At 38.3% G+C, this 18,821-nt stretch overlaps 1 long non-coding RNA gene and 1 other non-coding gene across 2 annotated transcripts; both read right to left on the bottom strand.

Annotated features, from left to right (window-relative positions):
• Positions 1-4,810: 4,810 nt before the first annotated feature.
• TRNAK-CUU (transfer RNA lysine (anticodon CUU)) lies at positions 4,811-4,883 on the bottom strand. Its single transcript has one exon. It is a non-coding gene; the product is annotated as a tRNA-Lys (tRNA).
• A 260-nt stretch (positions 4,884-5,143) lies between these two features.
• Positions 5,144-5,867, bottom strand: LOC110771207 (uncharacterized). Its single transcript, XR_002528853.2, has 2 exons — positions 5,517-5,867; positions 5,144-5,401 (listed from the first exon to the last, which is right to left on the bottom strand). It is a non-coding gene; the product is annotated as an uncharacterized LOC110771207 (long non-coding RNA).
• Positions 5,868-18,821: the final 12,954 nt, after the last annotated feature.

The following is an 18,821-nucleotide window of genomic DNA, read 5'->3' as shown; positions in this document are numbered from 1 at the left end:
GAGAGCATGATTGTAGATGGTCTTAAGCAGAGGCGGACCTACAGAGGTGCAAGGAGGTGCATATGCACCTCCCCTCGCCGGAAAGAGCTTTGGAGGTTGTGGAATTTGCCCCTTAGCTCTGCCATGGAAGTGCCCACAATCTGCTCAAGGAAATGCCTCTGCGAAACTGCTTTTTGTTTGCTGTGATGCTGTGTTGTTGGGCTGTTGTGTGCAGTACAACACGCTTGCTTTTTTTAATTTTAAAAAGTCCCTGGCCAAAACGATGTCGTTTTGGACCAAGGCAATGAAAAAAAATAGGGATAAAGCCTTATATTCTACCGATAGGAACCCACTGCCAAAGTAAAATTAATATTATTAATAATTTAATATAAAGAGAGTCCACATTCACTCCATTTAAATTGAATTGAAGAAGCAAACAGACCCAAATTGCAAACGCAAGGTCTGTTTTTTTTTTTTTTCCTTTTGGTCCTTTTTTCTTCTAGTTTTTTATTTCTAATTTTTTTTTTATAATATGTATTTTTTATAATAATAATTTTTTTTGATGTGGCTCTCTCTGTAATTTTTTAATTATAAAGTTATGAAACAGTACTAGTAATCTTCAATCGAATATTGCCCCTTCTCTGAAAAATTCTTGGGTCCGCCACTGGTCTTAAGGATCCATTTGATTCATGGAATGATTTGCTTAATTGAGTCCCCGTTCCTAGAGAATGAGAATAAATGATTTTAATTCCCGTATTTGTAAATGCTTGAAAATAGTAACCATGAAATAGACTTTATTTTCATTTTAATATTTGGTTTGTACTGTTTGCACTAAAACTAGACAGGTAGTAAGTAGGCCAACTTAAAGATGAGGTGTATGTTGAAGGTGAGGACCCTCAATATGTAAGAGCATTCGGTAAATAAATGGACATGCATACAGAAGATAAATGTACATGGTTCACCCGAATAATGGGCTACGTCCACGGAGAAGAATGTTCTCATTATGATAATGTGTGTATACATTGTGCATAGGGGAAGAGGAAGAATACCGAAGGCTGAAGGCAGATGCCGAAGGCCGAAGGTTGAGGATCTGGCTGATGGCCGATGATCCGTGGGCTTGTAAATGGGCTCATGGATAAGCCCATGAGGCCCCAGTAGCTTGCCCCAAAAACCCCCTCTTATTGAAGGGGAGAGGTCTCCATTTATAAAGAAGAGAGAGTCTCCTCCTCTTGTGTTTTGTCGATGTGGGACTCCCTTCCCTTTGGCTTGGGAGTGTTTGGGAGTGCTTGGCCAGATATTGTACAAACAGGAGTCCCCCAAGTTCTCGATTTAAGGAGATACTTCTTGATTGGGGACTTGTAGTCATCAATGCACTGGCCAAGTAATGCTTCAGCTCATTCTTTGCTTTCTCTTGTATGCAGCATCGATGCGGAGTTGTTGAATCAGTTGGCATAAGTGCTGGAAGTTTGGAGGATTCTACATTAGTGCCGTTCGGCAGGTGGCATAGGCGTTGGAATGAAAATATGTCTCTTGGGTGGTGCCGTTCGGCAGGTGGCCTTGGCGCCGTAAGAGAGAGGATTTTTCATGAGGTGCCGAATCATTTGGGGGGATGTGAAGACATCGCATATGCCGAATGATGCAAGAGTGCCGAAGGCCGATGCCGAATCATTGGGGGGATGTGAAGACATCGCACACGCCGAATGATGCAAGGGTGCCGAAGGCCGAAGGCCGATGCCAATCATTTGGGGGGATGTGAAAACATCGCACACGCCGAATGATGCACGGGTGCCGAAGGCCGAAGGCCGATGCCGAATCATTTGGGGGGATGTGAAGACATCGCACACGCCAAATGATGCAAGGGTGCCGAAGGCCGATGTCGAATCATTTGGGGGGATGTGAAGACATCGCGCGCACCGAATGATGCAAGGGTGCCGAAGGCCGAAGGCTGATGCCGAATCATTTGGGGGGATGTGAAGACATCGCACGCGCCGAATGATGCAAGGGTGCCGAAGGCCGAAGGCCGATGCCGAATCATTTGGGGGAATGTGAAGACATCGCCCGCGCCGAATGATGCAAGGGTGCCGAAGGCCGAAGGCCGATGCCGAATCATTTGGGGGGATGTGAAGACATCGCACACGCCGAATTATGCAAGGGTGCCGAAGGCCGATGCCGAATCATTTGGGGGGATGTGAAGACATCGCGCGCGCCGAATGATGCAAGGGTGCCGAAGGCCGAAGGCAGAAGGCAGATGTCGAATCATTGGGGGGATGTGAAGAAATCACTCTCGCCGAATGATGCAAGGGTGCCGAAGGCCGAAGGCCGATGCCAAATCATTTGGGGGGATGTGAAAACATCGCACACGCCGAATGATGCAAGGGTGCTAAAGGCCGAAGGCAGATGCCGATTGTAGGAGGTGCCGAAGGCATGGCTCACAAGGGTGCCGAGAGCACTCGAGAAGGAGAACGACATAGCGTTTTGTGTCGTTTCCCACAGACGGCGCCAAACTGTTTGCACTAAAACTAGACATGTAGTAAGTAGGCCAACTTAAAGATGAGGTGGATGTTGAAGGTGAGGACCCTCAGTATGTAAGAGCATTCGGTAAATAAATGGACATGCATACAGAAGACAAATGTACGTGGTTCACCCGAATAATGGGCTACGTCCACGGAGAAGTAGGTTCTCATTATGATAATGTGTGTATACATTGTACATAGGGTTAAACCCAAGGGGAAGAGGAAGAGGAAGAATACCGAAGGCTGATGGCCGAAGGCTAAGGATCTGGCTGATGGCCGATGATCCGTGAGCTTGTAAATGGGCTAATGGGTAAGCCCATGAGGCCCCCGTAGCCTACCCCAAAAACCCCCTCTTCTTGAAGGGGAGAGGTCTCCATTTATAAAGAAGGGAGAGTCCCCTCCTCTTGTGTTTTGTCGATGTGGGACTCCCTTCCCTTTGGCTTGGGAGTGTTTGGGAGTGCTTGACCAGATATTGTACAAACATGTACAATAATTGAAATTAAATTATTTTTTTTCTTACCTTTCCACTAGTGCCCTTACCTGGTCATGGTGTTTTTGAACAGCCTTATTGATCTGTAGATGCCTTTTGAATTAATTGCATGCCTTGTAGTCTGTCCCTGTGGTTGTGGTCGATAATGGTTAATTGTCTTTTTGTGATAAAATTTACTTTAAAAAAAGAGAGATCTGCATAAATACCATCTAAATTTTTAGCATGTGTGCAAGTACCACCTTAACTTTTAATTTTAATTTTTAACCACTTGAACTATAAAAAACTGAACTCTGAGAGAGAGAGAGAGAGAGAGAGAGAGAGAGAGAGAGAGAGAGAGAGAGAGAGAGAGAGAGAGAGAGAGTTGCCTTATCATTAACCCAGCATTCAACGGGTCTACATTGTCCATGTCCCAAAATTTAATTTGGAACTCATCACTTGCATAGTAGCCAAGAATAAGTTCTTGGTAGTTGGTACGTTGTATCAAACTACACTACCCCAGTTTTTTTATGAGATATTTAGTCATATACCCATTCTTAGCACTAAAACTATAAATAAACACTACACCATTTAATTTCTATAAACAAACCCATAAAAAAAACCCCAAAAATGATAGCTGGCCCTATTGAATTGAATTTTGATTATTAAATTACTTTGATGCCCTATTGGGTGTTTTGGCCTTTTTTTTATGAGGTTTTGGGGTTGGGTTTGTTTTAAGAAATCAATGGCAATTTTGTAATTTAAAAGAAGTTAAAAGCCTTTTTGTTATGTTGTAAATGAGCTTTGGGTGTGTTTCCAAAGTCCATTTCATATAGGGTTTTTTTATAATTTGGGTTCCTATATTGGGTATAATAGTGAATCTCCTTTTTTTTATTTCCTTGATTGTGCCCAATTTCACTACTTTTGAGTGATGGATTACAACACTTTATAAAGTTTAGGTGGTTAAAAATAAAAATAAAAGGCAAAAAGTCATTTTAGATCCCTGTGGTTTCAATTTGATGCAATTTAAGGACAATTCTCAATTTGTGATACTTATTGAGGGGCATTTCGGTCCAAACTTGCAGCCCCTCCCCAACCACCTCCACAGACACTAGCCCCTCCAAAAACTCCTCCTTGCTGTAAACATTGACAATCCCACTGTCTAAACCAGCAACAAACAATGCTCCTTGGAGATGTACCATTTATACAACCTTCATCAACATATTTTTAAGAGATTATGTTGAATTACATAATACGAAACTATCAAAGCTTGTGACACTGGCACAAGGTGCAATAAGAGCTGCAATTGATGACGCTATTGTAATCCTAGGCTACTTTTATGAAGCTTACAAAAGATCGAAGTAGACTTGCTCTGGCTACCTTGTTTTTCTTTTTTGGCTGGAGAATACTTTCATCCCTTATGAAGAAATGAGATGGATTATGATTATAATTGTGAGTTTTTATTTTGGTTCAGAGAAAAAGATAAAGAAATGTATCTCCCTTGTATAATCCTAAGACCCGCTCGATTATGATTTTGTTAGTTGATGTTTATGTATAGATGGCCATAATTTTTATCAACAAAAATTCAAATGGAGCACCGTTTGTTGTTGGTTTACAACAGAGAAGTTTTTGGAGGGGTTGTTGGGTGGTTGTAAGGTGATTGGGGAGGGGCTGCAAGTTTGGACCTAAATGCCCCTCAATAAGTATCAGAAATTGGGAATTGTCTTTAAATTGCTTCAAATTGAAACCACAGAGACAAAAGTGACGAAATTGAAACCACAGGACCTTAGTGGTAAAAGTAGTAAACCACAAGGACCAAAAGTGACTTTTTGACAAAATAAAAAATTCAATACGCCCACCGTGGGGCTCGAACCCACGACCACAAGGTTAAGAGCCTTGCGCTCTACCAACTGAGCTAGACGGGCAACTTGCTATATTGTGGACACTTACGGTTATTAGAAGGCTATTGACATATCGTAGAAGGAAAAATAATATGGAAAAAAAAAAAAGGCTAAATGATTCAGTCGTTAGCCTGAAAATTGAAATGGAAGAAATAATAGGATAGTGCAGCAATTTGCTTTTGTTTCTGAGAATAGACATTGGAATTATCCTGGAAAAGGAGCTAATAGATTTTATGCCTGTCCTATGATAATGGTTTCTCAGTGAAATGCAAACATTTGGTGTCTAGCTAGATCCAAAAACATAAATATTTGATTAATTATTAAGCTAAGCTAATAAAGCTATGCAGCTTTTGCAGTACAAGCCAAATAACTGCAACACAGATCATGTAGCACACTAGCTAGATCTTCATCAACCCCACCTTCCCTGATCTGTTCTCCCACTCTTCCACTGCTTCTCTCAAAACCCAGTTCTTGATTTGCATGCAGCTCTGCTCTGGCTTGTGATCTCTGCCTTTTCATGGCCTCCCTTCTGCGATCATGATCTGCCATCCGAAAACAAAACCACCCACAAAAAGAAAAAAGAATAAAAACCAAAAACACATATTCGAGAGAGAGAGAGAGAGAGAGAGAGAGAGAGAGAGAGAGATGAAAATATACTCCTTAGAGAAGGTGAGATGATGATGGGTTATCCCTGAAATACACAGAGGAAGGCCAAAGGTGCCATGGAGGTTTAACATGGACTGCATTTTTTGTTTTCTTTTCTCTGGTTTTTGATGGCTGTGGAGAAAAAATAATTGAGGGAATTTTAGATTGTATGTATGTATCTATTTCTAGTGTTGGTTTTTGGGGATTTATTTTGGGAACTGAGTTGGTGTAGCTCTGAAAAAGTAATTAAAGCAAAAGGGGTTGATCTATCTAATTGTAGAGAGAAAATCTGACACACTGTAGGTTAGAGGACCATGGGAGGGAGAGATGCATTCTTGGGTCTTGGCATTAACTGTGAAAGCTTGCCACACGGTAAAGGATATGGGCTCTCATTTCTTGCTGTCTTATTACAAGGCAACAAGATTTGCTTTTGCTTCATGCATTTGGGTCTAAACCAAGCCCAATTTGTATGTTAAGTCACGTCCAGTAAGTATGTTTCTAAGCCTAGAAGCCCAGATGGTGATCATGCCAACAAATTTCCGAGCGAAAGGTAACGGTGAGTTTAGTTTGCAACCTCATTAAGGGTCCATTTGGCTCATGGGATTTGCTTAGAAATGAGTCCCTATTTATAGAGAATGGGAATAATTTTTTTTAATTCCGGTGTTTGGAAATGCTTGCAAATAATAACCATGTAATAGACTTTATTCTCATTCTAATGTTTGGCTTGTACAATAATTGAAAGGTTTTTTTTTGGGGCTTATTTACATTAACATCCCTTGAAACTATGGTCAAATCTCACATTACCCCCCAAACTTAAAGTGACCTATTTATCCTGCTTGACCGTGGTTTGATGACCCATTTTATCCCCTACCGTCAACTCTATTCAAAAATCTGTTAACTATAATGACATGACATGGGTGTTTTTGTAATTTCATATACATGGATCATTATCCACCAATTAAGAGTGATGTGGCAAGTGGAGCCCACCTCCATGTAGGTAAAAATATAATTAAATATTCCAATTATTAAAACTAATTAAAATTAAAATAAAACACTAAAAAATTTAAAACTAAAAAGAATCTCTCTCTCTCTCTCTCTCTCTCTCTCTCTCTACCCACCTCCCTATTGGGAGCCATAACCGCCCCTCCCCCCGAGCCCACTCCCTCCCTGCCCAAGCAACCACCAACCCAAATGGTGGGGGAAATTGCTCCCATTTTCTGACTAACATTCCAATCACTCCCATAAACTAAATCTCTTACATGGGCGGAACCAAAGTAAGGGCTGCCCTTGGCTGTAGCCCAGGGAAGATTTGGGAAAAAAACAAATTAAATATACGTATGGCCTATTATTTTAACTAAAAATAAATAAAAATATATACAATTTCAACACCAATAGGCATAGTCAGAGGTCTTCCACATTTGTATTTGGTATCAAAGTTTGTCCCAACATCAATTTAAAAAAAATTCTATTAATTTGTCTCCAAAAGAGAATCATTTTTCTAAATGAAATTCATCCTTTCGTGAATAATATGGCTCTAATTTCATTTTTTTTTTCTTGTGTTTACAATTAGCATGATTTATATGATTTAATATATACTTTTATTTCTAGAAAAATTATAGAAAATGCAAGTACAAAAAAAAAAAATTATCATTAAATTTTAAGCTACTAACTTTAGCTAACCCACCCATTGAAAAATTTCTAGTTATTCAGCTCTCTCTTATCCCCAAACCAAACCTCTCTCACTCCCAAATTTCCACAATCACCCACAAAATTCCTCCAATTCTGTAAGTATCTGGAGCTTCTTCACCGCAAGAACCCAGAAGATTTTCCGTGAAACTGAGCTAGAAAAGTGTAATTTTTCAAGGAAAATTTGGAACTCTAGAAACCAAAACTCGTCTTGAAATGCTGAAAGCTAGAGAACCCAGCGATGCAACTCCTCCAGCTCTGAGGTTTGTCTCCACCATTGTAGAGCTAATCATCTGAACATTTACAGTTACAGAAAGTTTTCAATCTCATAAATTCATGAAACCCCAACATGTACATTTTTTTATTTTTTACTTTTGCTTCTGATTTCATTTTCCGATAAATTTTGCTATTAAAAACTAGCTATACCGACGAGAAGAAAAAGTTGGTTGGAAGAACATGAAGGGACCAGAGCTTAAGAAGGGAGGAAAAGAAAAGAAACAGAGACACAATAAAAGTTAAGAATTCGGAAACTAAGTAAACACCTCATGCATATGTAATTTATGAACATTTCTTGTCTGGCGGGGAAAACAAAAAGAAAAAATCCCAAGGGGAAAAGGCTCTCGTTGATGCACGGTCAATGCCAAGGAATTTCAGTAAAAAAAAATTGTAAACAACTTCTTAGGATTACAACGAACTAGAAGCACATATTTTCGTTGTGATTTCAGAAATACTTCGAAGAAATGTAAATTTAGGGTTTTGCAGGAAAAGGAGGAGAAATAAATAAACTATTAAAATTGGAAAATTATAATTAAAAAAAAATTGTATATTTAAATATTAATGAATTTGAAAATACAAAAACACCCCTACCACGTCATCATAATTAACAGACTTTTGGACGGAATTGACGGTAGGGGGCAAAGTGGGTCACCAAACCACGATCAAGCGGGCCAAATGGACCACTTTAAGTTTGGGGGGGCATTGGTGTGAATAAGCCTTTTTTTTGGACTAACGGCATTTTAGTCCATCGAGATTTAGGTGCTGTATTAAAATGGGCTATGAGGTTTTAATTCCATCAATTTGATAACCACGTTTTTAAATTTGACCAAATTACACCTTCCGTCTATAAGACTTTGAAATGGCGTGAAAGCTTGCAAAACCAATATAGTTGCAGCTATGTATTTATAATGATTGTATAGATAAGTACAAGTTTGAAAATCATAAAACTGTTCCTATAAACTAGGATATCAGCTTTTAAGCGATAAAGTCTTATACAACACAAAGCTCCTCATGCAAAAGAACCAAAGGATAAACTGTCATTCAAACAAGATGAATTTAAATTCAAAAACTCAGTAGACTTATCCACGTCAGACCTTGGTTTAACAGTCCCCTCAAGCTAAGTGGTCCTTAGAGAACATGAAGCTTGAAAACAAGTGTCTTGAACCAAGAAGAACTAACACCTTTAGTGAACAAATTAGCGATATGATCTTAAGAGCAAATATAATTAACATTCAACTCACCAGGAACCATTTTCTCCCGAACATAGTGGTAGTCGACTTCTAAATGCTTAGTCTGAGAATGAAAAACCAGATTGGAAGCAAGAGCAATAGAAGAAACATTATCACATTATCACACCATATGGTAGGCGTAGGTAAGAAAATACACAGATCTCGGAATAAGGAGCGTAACCAAGATAACTCAGCAGTGGTATAAGCTAATTGCTTGTACTCGGCCTTTGTCTTAGAACATGAAACAGTCTTCTGCTTCTTTAGCTCCAGGAAATTAAGTTAGAACCAAAATAAACACAAAAACCACCAGTAGAATACCTTGTATCAGGATCCTCTGCATAGTCAGCATCAGAATAAGCATTTAATTCAAGCTTGCCAGGTTGATACTGAAGCCCATGATCATATCTGGCTTTCAAATACCATAGGATGCGTTTCACTACATGCCAGTGCACTATTGTAGGTGAGTGCATGAACTAGCAGACTTGGTTCACAGCATAAGACAAGTCAGGCGAAGTAATAGTGAGGTATTATAAGGCACCCACAACTTGGCGATATTCAGAAGGATCCAAAAGAGGCTCACCATGGTGAAGACTCAGTTTCTGACCAAAAATACATGGTGTAGATATAGGCTTCCCCAAAAACCATACAAATTATGGTGTGCTTAACCACAAGACTGAATGTCTTTGAATAATCGAGCCACTCCTGTTGATGGAAACCATTACCCACCAAACGCACTTTATAACGCTCAATGGATCCATCGGAGTGCCTTTTAATCTTAAACACCCACTTGTTGGGAAGAACATTCATGTGATGTTGAAAAGGAACCAAAGTACACGTCCCACACCTTTGCAAAGCACTGAACTCTGTGGCCATGACAGTCCTCAATTCTGCATGTTTGATAGCTTTGCTGAAACATGAAGGCTCAACATCTACAGAATCAACCTGGAGATGCAAAGCATACCTCGAAAAGGATTTTAAACTCCCTGTTTGAGATTGAGTCACCATCCGATGTCGAACATGTAGTGTAGACAGAGCAGCTTCAGTCAAAGCAGTAGTAGTATCAGTATGTATGTCAGTGATGAGAGGCGAAATAGAAGTGGCAGCTTCCAACAGTACGGCAAATGGAGAAGATGCACAGACCACAACTAAATCTCGAATTGGAGCAGAAGATGTTAAAGTGTCACGACAACTATCTTGGCTTAAAAAATATGAAGATGACGACTGTGATTGTGTAGGGTGCGTTATTTGTGGGCTTGGGCTTGGAACAAGATCATTAGGTGCTGCAATGGGCTTAGGGTAAACAAGATCAAGTTTAGTAATAGGAAAATTAAATGAAAGACTAAAATCTGTACATGAGTCAGAGAGGACACCTTGCCTGAGAGATGCGAGTTCAAAATGTGCAAATGGGAAGGTACCTTCATCAAACAGCACATGGTGGGATAAAAACACCTTACATGTTGTTAATCTAGACATTGATAACCAAGATGATTAAGAGAATAACCCATGAATACACATGAATGCGATCGTGGTTGAAGTTTGTTTTGGTTATACGGATGAAGAAGAGGAAAACAAGTGCACCCAAAAACCTGCAGAAATTCATAACTTGGACTGCGATTAAACAAAACTTGATATGAATTCTTTTGTTGAAGAACTCTAGTAGGTAACCTATTTATCATATGCAAAGCGGTTTGAAAAGCTTCTACCCAATATTTTTGTGGCATGTGAAACTGAGTCATAAGAGCCAAACCTATTTCAACTATGTGATAGTGTTATCGCTTGACCAAGCCATTTTGTTATGGATGTTTTGGCCAAGAAAACCTCTTTGATGAATACCTTGAGATAATAAGCATTGAGAAAAGGTTTTTTTGGTGTATTCTCCACCTTCATCACACTGCAATATTTTTATTTTATGAGATAAAATATTTTCAACCTGAGTTTTAGATTGAATGAAAATTTGATGGACATCAGATTTATTTTTCATAGGAAAGATCCAAGAATAACGTGAGAAATCATCAACAAACAACAAATAATATCTAAAACCATTGATTGAATTAACTGGAGAACACCATAAATCATAGTGTACAAGTTGTAAAGGAAACTGTGACTGAGATGATGAAAAACTAAAAGGAAATTTAGAACTCTTAGCTAATGGACAAGAATGACAAAAGGAAAATTTAGAATAACCATAAACGGTTACAATCTTATTCGCAATTTAATATTTTATTGTGGCAGACATAGGATGTCCTAAGCGTGAGTGCTAAGTTTGTGCAGAAACTCTAGAACCTATGGAAGCCGCCAACGCTTGGATTGATGAAGGGGTTTGAAACTGTAATGGATATAGGCCATTCTCACATCTCCCTTGGAAAAGCGTCCTCTGGGTTTTAAGGTGCTTGATTAGAAAAAAAAGTAGGATAAATTAGAAAATAACAATGATTATCAACAGTGAAACGGTGAACAGATAACACATTAGATGAAGCATTAGGACATCTCAAGACATCTTTAAGAGAAAAATTTGTGGATGCCATGACAATTTTAGCATTTCCAACCTGTTCATTTGTAACATTGTGACCCAAAATATAATTATTCATTAATTTAATTAAATTACTTAATATTGAAATTACAATTTTGCCTCCAGGGGTAGGGGTATTTTGATCACTTTTTAATCCAGAAGGATTTTGGAGAGTTGAATGACACTATTATGTAGATCGTGCCAAGATGAGTCTGTAGACACGTAGTGGGTTCGAATCGGAGTTGTAACGAAAAAGTTACGATCAAAAGGAGCTCAGTGGCATAATCATAAATTTTTCAAAAAGGGTTTTTTAAATCATATTTTTATCTCTTCTCTCTCTCTCTCTCTCTCTCTCTCTCTCTCTCTCTCTCTCTCTTTCCAAGCTCCCCTCCCCCTGCGACAGAAACAGCACCCCCCTTCCCCACAATCGAATTTTCCTTTGCCGCTGCCACCCCGACCACCGTTTGCAGCAAGACCGGTCCCAAAATGACTGGCTAGTCTCCCTGTACCAGCCCCACCCCTCTGCCGCAACGATCCACCGCCCAGGTCGTCGGAAAAATGAGAAATACGGCCAGTTTTTAAGTAAAACTTCCGAAGCTCGTTCGAACGTTTCCAACAGCCAAATTCTTCGAACTTGGTATGTTTTCTCATCCTCTCAATGTGTTCTAGCTGATGGTTGGGTTGTTTAGGATTAATTTATGCGTTTTGGTTGTCAAATAAGCGATAGAAGTTTTGGTCTGTTTCGGCCCTTGATTTCGGTTATCTCCGGTCGCTTTTCGGGGCTGGTCCAATAACAAAAGTTGCTCCACTCAATGTCCTGATCATGTAGGTATAAGTCTTGACCCGCGGTTTGAAGATTTTTCGATCGCCGGAATCGCTATGGACACCCACGCGCTGCTAGAGCATGTGGCTGCGCGTGGGCCACTTTGTGGCAGGTCTTTGGGTCCTAAAATGATCCCCATGTCGTCTCGAGCACGAAGGTATGCTCGAATTTGAATTTGATTATCGTTTGATTGTCGATCGGATATCGCATATTAGGCGTTATCCGGGTTGATCTAGGCATCTCTAGGATCGTATAGGAATTCGCAGATCGTGAATCGGAGTCAGGATACTTAGATTCAATGACTTAAAGTTGCATTAAACGTTAACCGTCCGATCGATCCAACTGTTCAATTCGGACCAAATTTACAAGACGGGAATAGTAGACCTTATTGAACCCGTAGGAACTTTCAGATTGAAAATCGGAGGTCGTGAGCCCCGCGGGCCCTGTTGACCAAGTTTGGGCAGTTTGACCCCGCAGTTGACCGTGAGTCTTTCGATGTTGTTTCACCATTCGAGGACTAGAACGACCTTATTAACAAGTCTTGACCGTTATTTGAGTTATGTTGACTATCGTATGAATTTCTTGGATTATTAGTTTTGTGAAGACCCGTATTTTTTTAAAAGTATATATATTAATAATTTGAAGAAATAAATATTTTGTTGCAAATTTAGTTATATATTTAAATTGATTATTTATATTTATATATATATATATATTTATATAGTTGTCTTACCATTTTAATAATATAAGTTGGAGGTGATAACATAAGCTAGAGGTGGCATTGCTCAAGGGACGTGTAAACAGACTAGGGATAGCCTTGTTATCCAAGTAGATAGCTGTCTTCACTTCATAAGATATTATCTCAATACCAAAGTTCTTATCCTCAACCGCCAAAACCAAGGATAGAAGCATAATTGCCGACTTTACTCTAGTATAAATAGGAAGCTTGCAAGTTTTACTATTGCTTCCATTGATAACAAACATACAACGTGAAAAAGAGAGAGAACGTGAGAGAGAGAGAGAGAGGTTATGAATTTCTTGCGGGAGATATAGGACTTAGCTTGTATTTTCTTAACTTGGAGCAATGCCTTGGAATCGAGGTAGGGATTTCTCGGGAGGTCTTTACGGGGATTAATTAAATTAAATTTCGTGAGCATTATATTATGCATGATATTATTATTATTGATATTGGATGTTGAAGTGTTGTTAATGATCTATATTATTTTATTAATATTGACATGATCATATGTTATCGGTGATGGCTGGAATTCTTGGGTTGATGAAAAAGAGGGTAATGGAAATAGTCTTTTGTGTTGTTGAGTCTAACTCTTGGTAGGTACCAGGTCTCAGGGATCCCACAGTGCACATGATTTTTATTGGGTGATTCGGGACTGGCAAAAGGGAGTTAGGCAAGATGACTAACAAAAGGGGGATTATGGGACGGTTGAAATGGGTGTTAGTTCATATAAATGGGCATTCGGGACCAAGTGGTATAAGCATGGTATGGGACATGCAGGTCTGCTTGTCCAGTTATATGAATTAACGGGATTAGATGAAGAGCATTCATTCATGCATGATTCTTAATTATATGATATTTGGCTGTGTGATTGCATGTCACTTAATTTATTTATATCAATCTACTGTGGTAAGGTCTCATGTCCCTACTGAGCGGTGGTTGCTCATCCCTCACTCTGTTTAATTTTTCAGATGAATTAGTGGGCAAGACAATGACTAAATCGATTCAGACTGAATTAGATGAGAGTGTTAGAGCTTTATTTATTTCATGTAAAGTTGTAAGATTTTGGGATCTATTTTTATAAGAAAAGTTTATTTTATGCTTCGGCTTCTTTTTATTTTAATTTACTTTTTATTTTCTCACGCACCGGGCGCGGGATTTCCACCTACCCCCGGGTCCGGGGCGTGACAAGTTTGATACTTGAAGTTATGGAATGGATGAGTATGAGATACTTGATCGATGGGTTATTGAAGCGAGTCTTGGGTCTCGGCTATGATTATTAGTAAATAAATGGATGTTTATTTTTTTTTAAGTGTACTTCGTTCTTCTAATATGGAATTTCTTGCATAATGAGTTTTGGATTGAAAATTGATTTAATATGATTAATGAGGATATGGGATCTCTAAAGGTTATTATTTATCACTAATTAATATTATTATGATTATTATTAAAGTATATGGATTGGGTGATATCGGGTTATTTACGAAAGTCTATTGTTTTAATTATGGAATATAGTATTTTATGGAAGTTAAGTGTAAACAAGTTTTGATTACTATTTGAATTACTTTGGGCCTTTATGGAATATAGGCTTGAGAGTTTATTTTCTATACTAGGAATAAATATTTCGGAAAATTGAATTAAGGAAGGGAATATTATTTTTATAATATATATATATATATAAGATTTAAAAAAACGGGTTATCGGTTCGATCTCGGCCTGTATCCTGTGACACGAGGCTTCCCGTTTATAATTTGTTATTATTAATATTATTATCATTATCATTATTATTATTACTATTATTGTTAGTGCCATTAATATTATTTTAAAAGGATTATGTGACTTTGTGTAAGATACGGTGTTTTGGATTTTATTATCTTGTCTTAGGGGATTTTCAGAGATTGTTTATTCCTAAGTATTTGAGTAGTGTTTTGAATATTAATAAAAATCGAAATGGTTTACTTAGGTTTGGTAATGGTTATTTCGGTTAATGAGGCTTATAATTAATTTGAATATGGATTATGTGTAGAGGAATTGTTATTCACTCTATGATTAAATAACTGGGCAAGAGATTAATATAAGATGGGGTACTTTATTATTTGGTTATGTGAATATGAGATTACACCATGTTAAGTACCCTCCCTTGTTTATGGTACCTACACGTGGTGTTGGATTATCCGGTGTGTGGGCATATATGGTTATGTTGTTAGCTTATCACACGTGGCGTTGGATTATTCGGTGTGTGATAAAGCAGTCTACGAACATAGAACATGGTTTGGTTGGGCCACATGTGGCCTTGGATTTTCCGACGTGTGTGCTCATTGGGACACTAGTTACTTTACCACACGTGGTGTTGGATTTTCCTGCGCGTGGTAAAAGATCCGTACACTTGGGTTACTGTTACTTTACTATGCATGGCGTTGGACTCTCCGACGTGTAGTAAAGTAACAGGGAGAGGAAAAAAGGATTATTATAATATGTCAGGAAAAGATTAATGTTTTAAAAGGATTATGTTGGGTATGATGTGATTTAAATTAAAGGGAAAAGATAATTCTAAAATTAACTTATTAGTATTGCTGAAAATGATTGTATGTTATATGAACAGTGATTTTTGTAATAAGAACTACATGTGGCTTGATCCCTCACAAAGGGGTACGTAGGTAGCATGGGGTCTTACCTAGGTGCAACCGCGAACTTAAGTTTATTTTTGAAACTTTAATTCGGTCATTTGGATTTAGTCTTTCTTCTTTTGTTTTTGATGAGTTGGGTTTTGACGTTGTCGGTGGTCCCGAAGCTCGATTGAAACCAAGGCGTGATTGAATGATTATTCATATTCCCGTTTGACTAAGTGAGTGTTATTGAAAGGTGTTTGTGGTTAAGATAGGTTTGATACACGTTTTGGATTGATGTATGATTTGGGCCTGAGTTTTTAAGCTACTTGCGATGTGTTTGGGTCACACGGTGAAAATTGGGAAGTTATTTTATGTTGATTACAGTGGATATTCGTAAAATTGTTTGGGTTCATAAATTGCATTGTTAATGTATTATTTGACTTAAGAGCATTGCTGGTGATTCTGCTTTGAATTATTTGAAGGATAGAAGCCTATTCTGTAAACTGGGTGACATTGAATTGTGTGTGCTGGCAGTTGGTTTCTTAAATTGTGATTTTTACAGGTGATTTTTTTTGGGAAATGTCCGTTTTTCAGGGGAGACTCTGCTGAAATTTTGGCAGAAAGTCTCGTTTCTCTTTTCCTTGATTTGGAAAAGAGGGTATATCGTTAGTAAGTGGGCTCAGCATCGGTTTGATCTCGGAACTGTCACAGGATTCGTCCTGGATTTTGATGAATTCAGGGTAGGTCCTGTCATCATTACCAACATATTCTTGAGCATTATTGAGATTATCAATTTTTGGTATGATATGGGCATTGGTGCATGTGTCAACGAGCCAAGTATTTGATATGGGCATTGGTGATATGCAGTATTCATTATGTTAAAGCAATCCAAAGCTTGATGGCCAGGCTTGTTGCAAATCTGGCAAATGAAACGAACATGGACTAAAGAAGAAGACTCCCATGGAGTATTGAAAGATCGTTGATTGGGAAAATTGGACCAGAATTGACCACGCCCAGGAGTAGCAGCAGAATTTCTGTTGGAAGCAGCAAAGGCCCTCGATTGCCATGGCCGCATGAAGTAGCAAAGGTAGTAATGCCTGTGTTCAGATTAGGAACATGCTGTGACTGCTCCCCCATACATTGTTCAACACTCAGTAAAAGAGCCTCCAAGGCTTCATACGTGATCGGAGTATCAAGGACTTGTGCAGCACTAACTGTGACTTCAAATGCAGCCCTGACATTATTCATGATGATGGAGACCAGATCATCATCTGTGAGGGGACTTCCTACAAGAGCCAAATTATTAGAAATCGAATTCATTTTGTCCAAAAAGTAAAAAATGGACATATCTCCCTTAATAGTACGCAACAACCCATTTCGCAAGTGCAAAATCCGATTATGTGAGGTGACGCATAATGATTCTCAACGATTGCCAAGTCTGGCGAGAAGTGGGGGAAAGAGCGACAGTAGCCAATACTGCTAGACTTAATGAGTTATTGATCCAACTGAGAATGGTCTGATCTTGTTGTACCCAATTAAGATAAGCAGGATTCAGTAGAGAAGCATGTGTTGCTGGGAGATGCTTGGGTGGACATGGCACCAAGCCATCAACATAGCAAAAAAGGTCACAGTTGTGAAGAATGTGAGATATTTGAGCCAACCAAAGTGGATAGTTGGTTCTATCGAGCTTGATGGTAACAATAATGGAAATTGCGGGTGGAGCAGCATGGGTGGGTGTGGCAGAATTGTTGGTTGGAGGTGGTGGTGGGTTTGCATCATTGGTGTTGGTAGCCATGAGAACAGAAAAAAATAAAAATTAATGGATCGTTAGACTAGAGGCTCTGGATACCATATAAGACTTTGAAATGGTGTGAAAGCTTGCAAAACCAATATGGCTACAACTATATATATGTATTTATAATGATTGTATAGATCAGTACAAGTTTGAAAATCATAAAGCTATTCCTACAAACTAGGATATTAGCTATTAAGCGATAGAGTTCTATACAACACAAAGCTCATCTTTCAAAAGAACCAAAGGATAAAGAACTGTCATTCAAACAAGATGAATTCAAATTCAAAAACTTAGTAGACTTACCACGTCGGACCTTGGTCTAACACCGTTAACTTCACCATTAGATTTTCTATTAAATTAATGACGTGACAAGTGTGTCACCCACTTTGATGCTGATGTGTGAAAAGAATAATAAAAAATTCTTTAAAAATATTATAAAATTAAAACATTAAAAGAAAAAATCAAAAAATTCATCAATGCATCAGGCGGAGGAGGAAGAAGATTGGGTTGCTGTTGTTGTTTTGGGACTAGGAGGAGAATGTGGGTTGATGAAGTTGTAGGAAGAAGGTGGGAGAGAACCCATGATTTCTGCTCTGCTTCTAGTATCACATGCTGTAAAGGTCGAGTTATTGATGTGAGATGGATCCAGAAAAAAGGTGGTTATAGTTACAATCTAGAAACAATTCGTGTATATATTTCACAAAAACGTGAAATCAAAGTAGGTGATAAAGTAGCTGGAAGACATGGAAATAAGGGTATTGTTTCAAAAAATTTATGTAGACAAGATAAAGTAGTTGGAAGACCTGTTGACATGGTCTTCAACCCATTAGGAGTGTCCTCACGAATGAATGTAAGATAGATATTTGAATGCTCCCTCGGGTTAACGGGGGTCTGCTAGATAAACATTATTGAATAACACCTTTTGATGAGAGTTATGAACAAGAGGCTTCAAGAAAACTAGTGTTTTTTGAATTATATGAAGCCAGTAAGCAAACAGCTAATCCATGAGTATTTGAACCTGAGTATCTGGGAAAAAGCAGAATATTTGATGGAAGAACGGGAGATCCTTTTGAACAACCTTTATAATAGGAAAGTCTTATATCTTGAAATTAATTCATCAAGTTGATGATAAAATAGATGGACGTTCCAATGGACATTATGTACTTGTTACACAACAACCCCTTAGAGGAAGGGCCAAGCAAGGGGGACAACGGGTAGGAGAAATGGATGTTTGGGCTCACTCTATAATTTCTCCACACTTAGGACTTCTCCAACTCATTTGGTCATAAATCCAAATTTCCCCCCTCCAAAAAGTAACTATTTGGGTTTTGCCTAGACTCAAACCGTTTTTTCCGCCAACCCTTCAAACTCAAATTTTAAGTCCACAACTTTATTAAATTGTTGAAGAATGGTTTAAGTGTAAACTTTTTTTTCATGGATAACTTTTATTCATTTAATCTTTTTAAATAACTTCATTTAATTTTTTGAACAATTTGGCCTTAAAAAATTGAAATTCCATAAATATAAATTTATTTGAGAAATAGGTCGGTATTTATAGAGTTTGGAGTGACTTTTGGGGTTGGATATGATTTAGATTAATTTAAAATATTATTTTAACTGTTGGATTTTGGTTACTGTTGGAATTTAAAAAAAA

Source organism: Prunus avium, chromosome 6, assembly GCF_965620075.1.
Source record: "Prunus avium chromosome 6, drPruAviu1.hap1.1, whole genome shotgun sequence".
Classification (NCBI taxonomy): Eukaryota; Viridiplantae; Streptophyta; class Magnoliopsida; order Rosales; family Rosaceae; genus Prunus; species Prunus avium.
The sequence above is the reverse complement of the archived record's forward strand: the minus strand, read 5'-3'. Positions and strand labels throughout refer to the sequence as shown.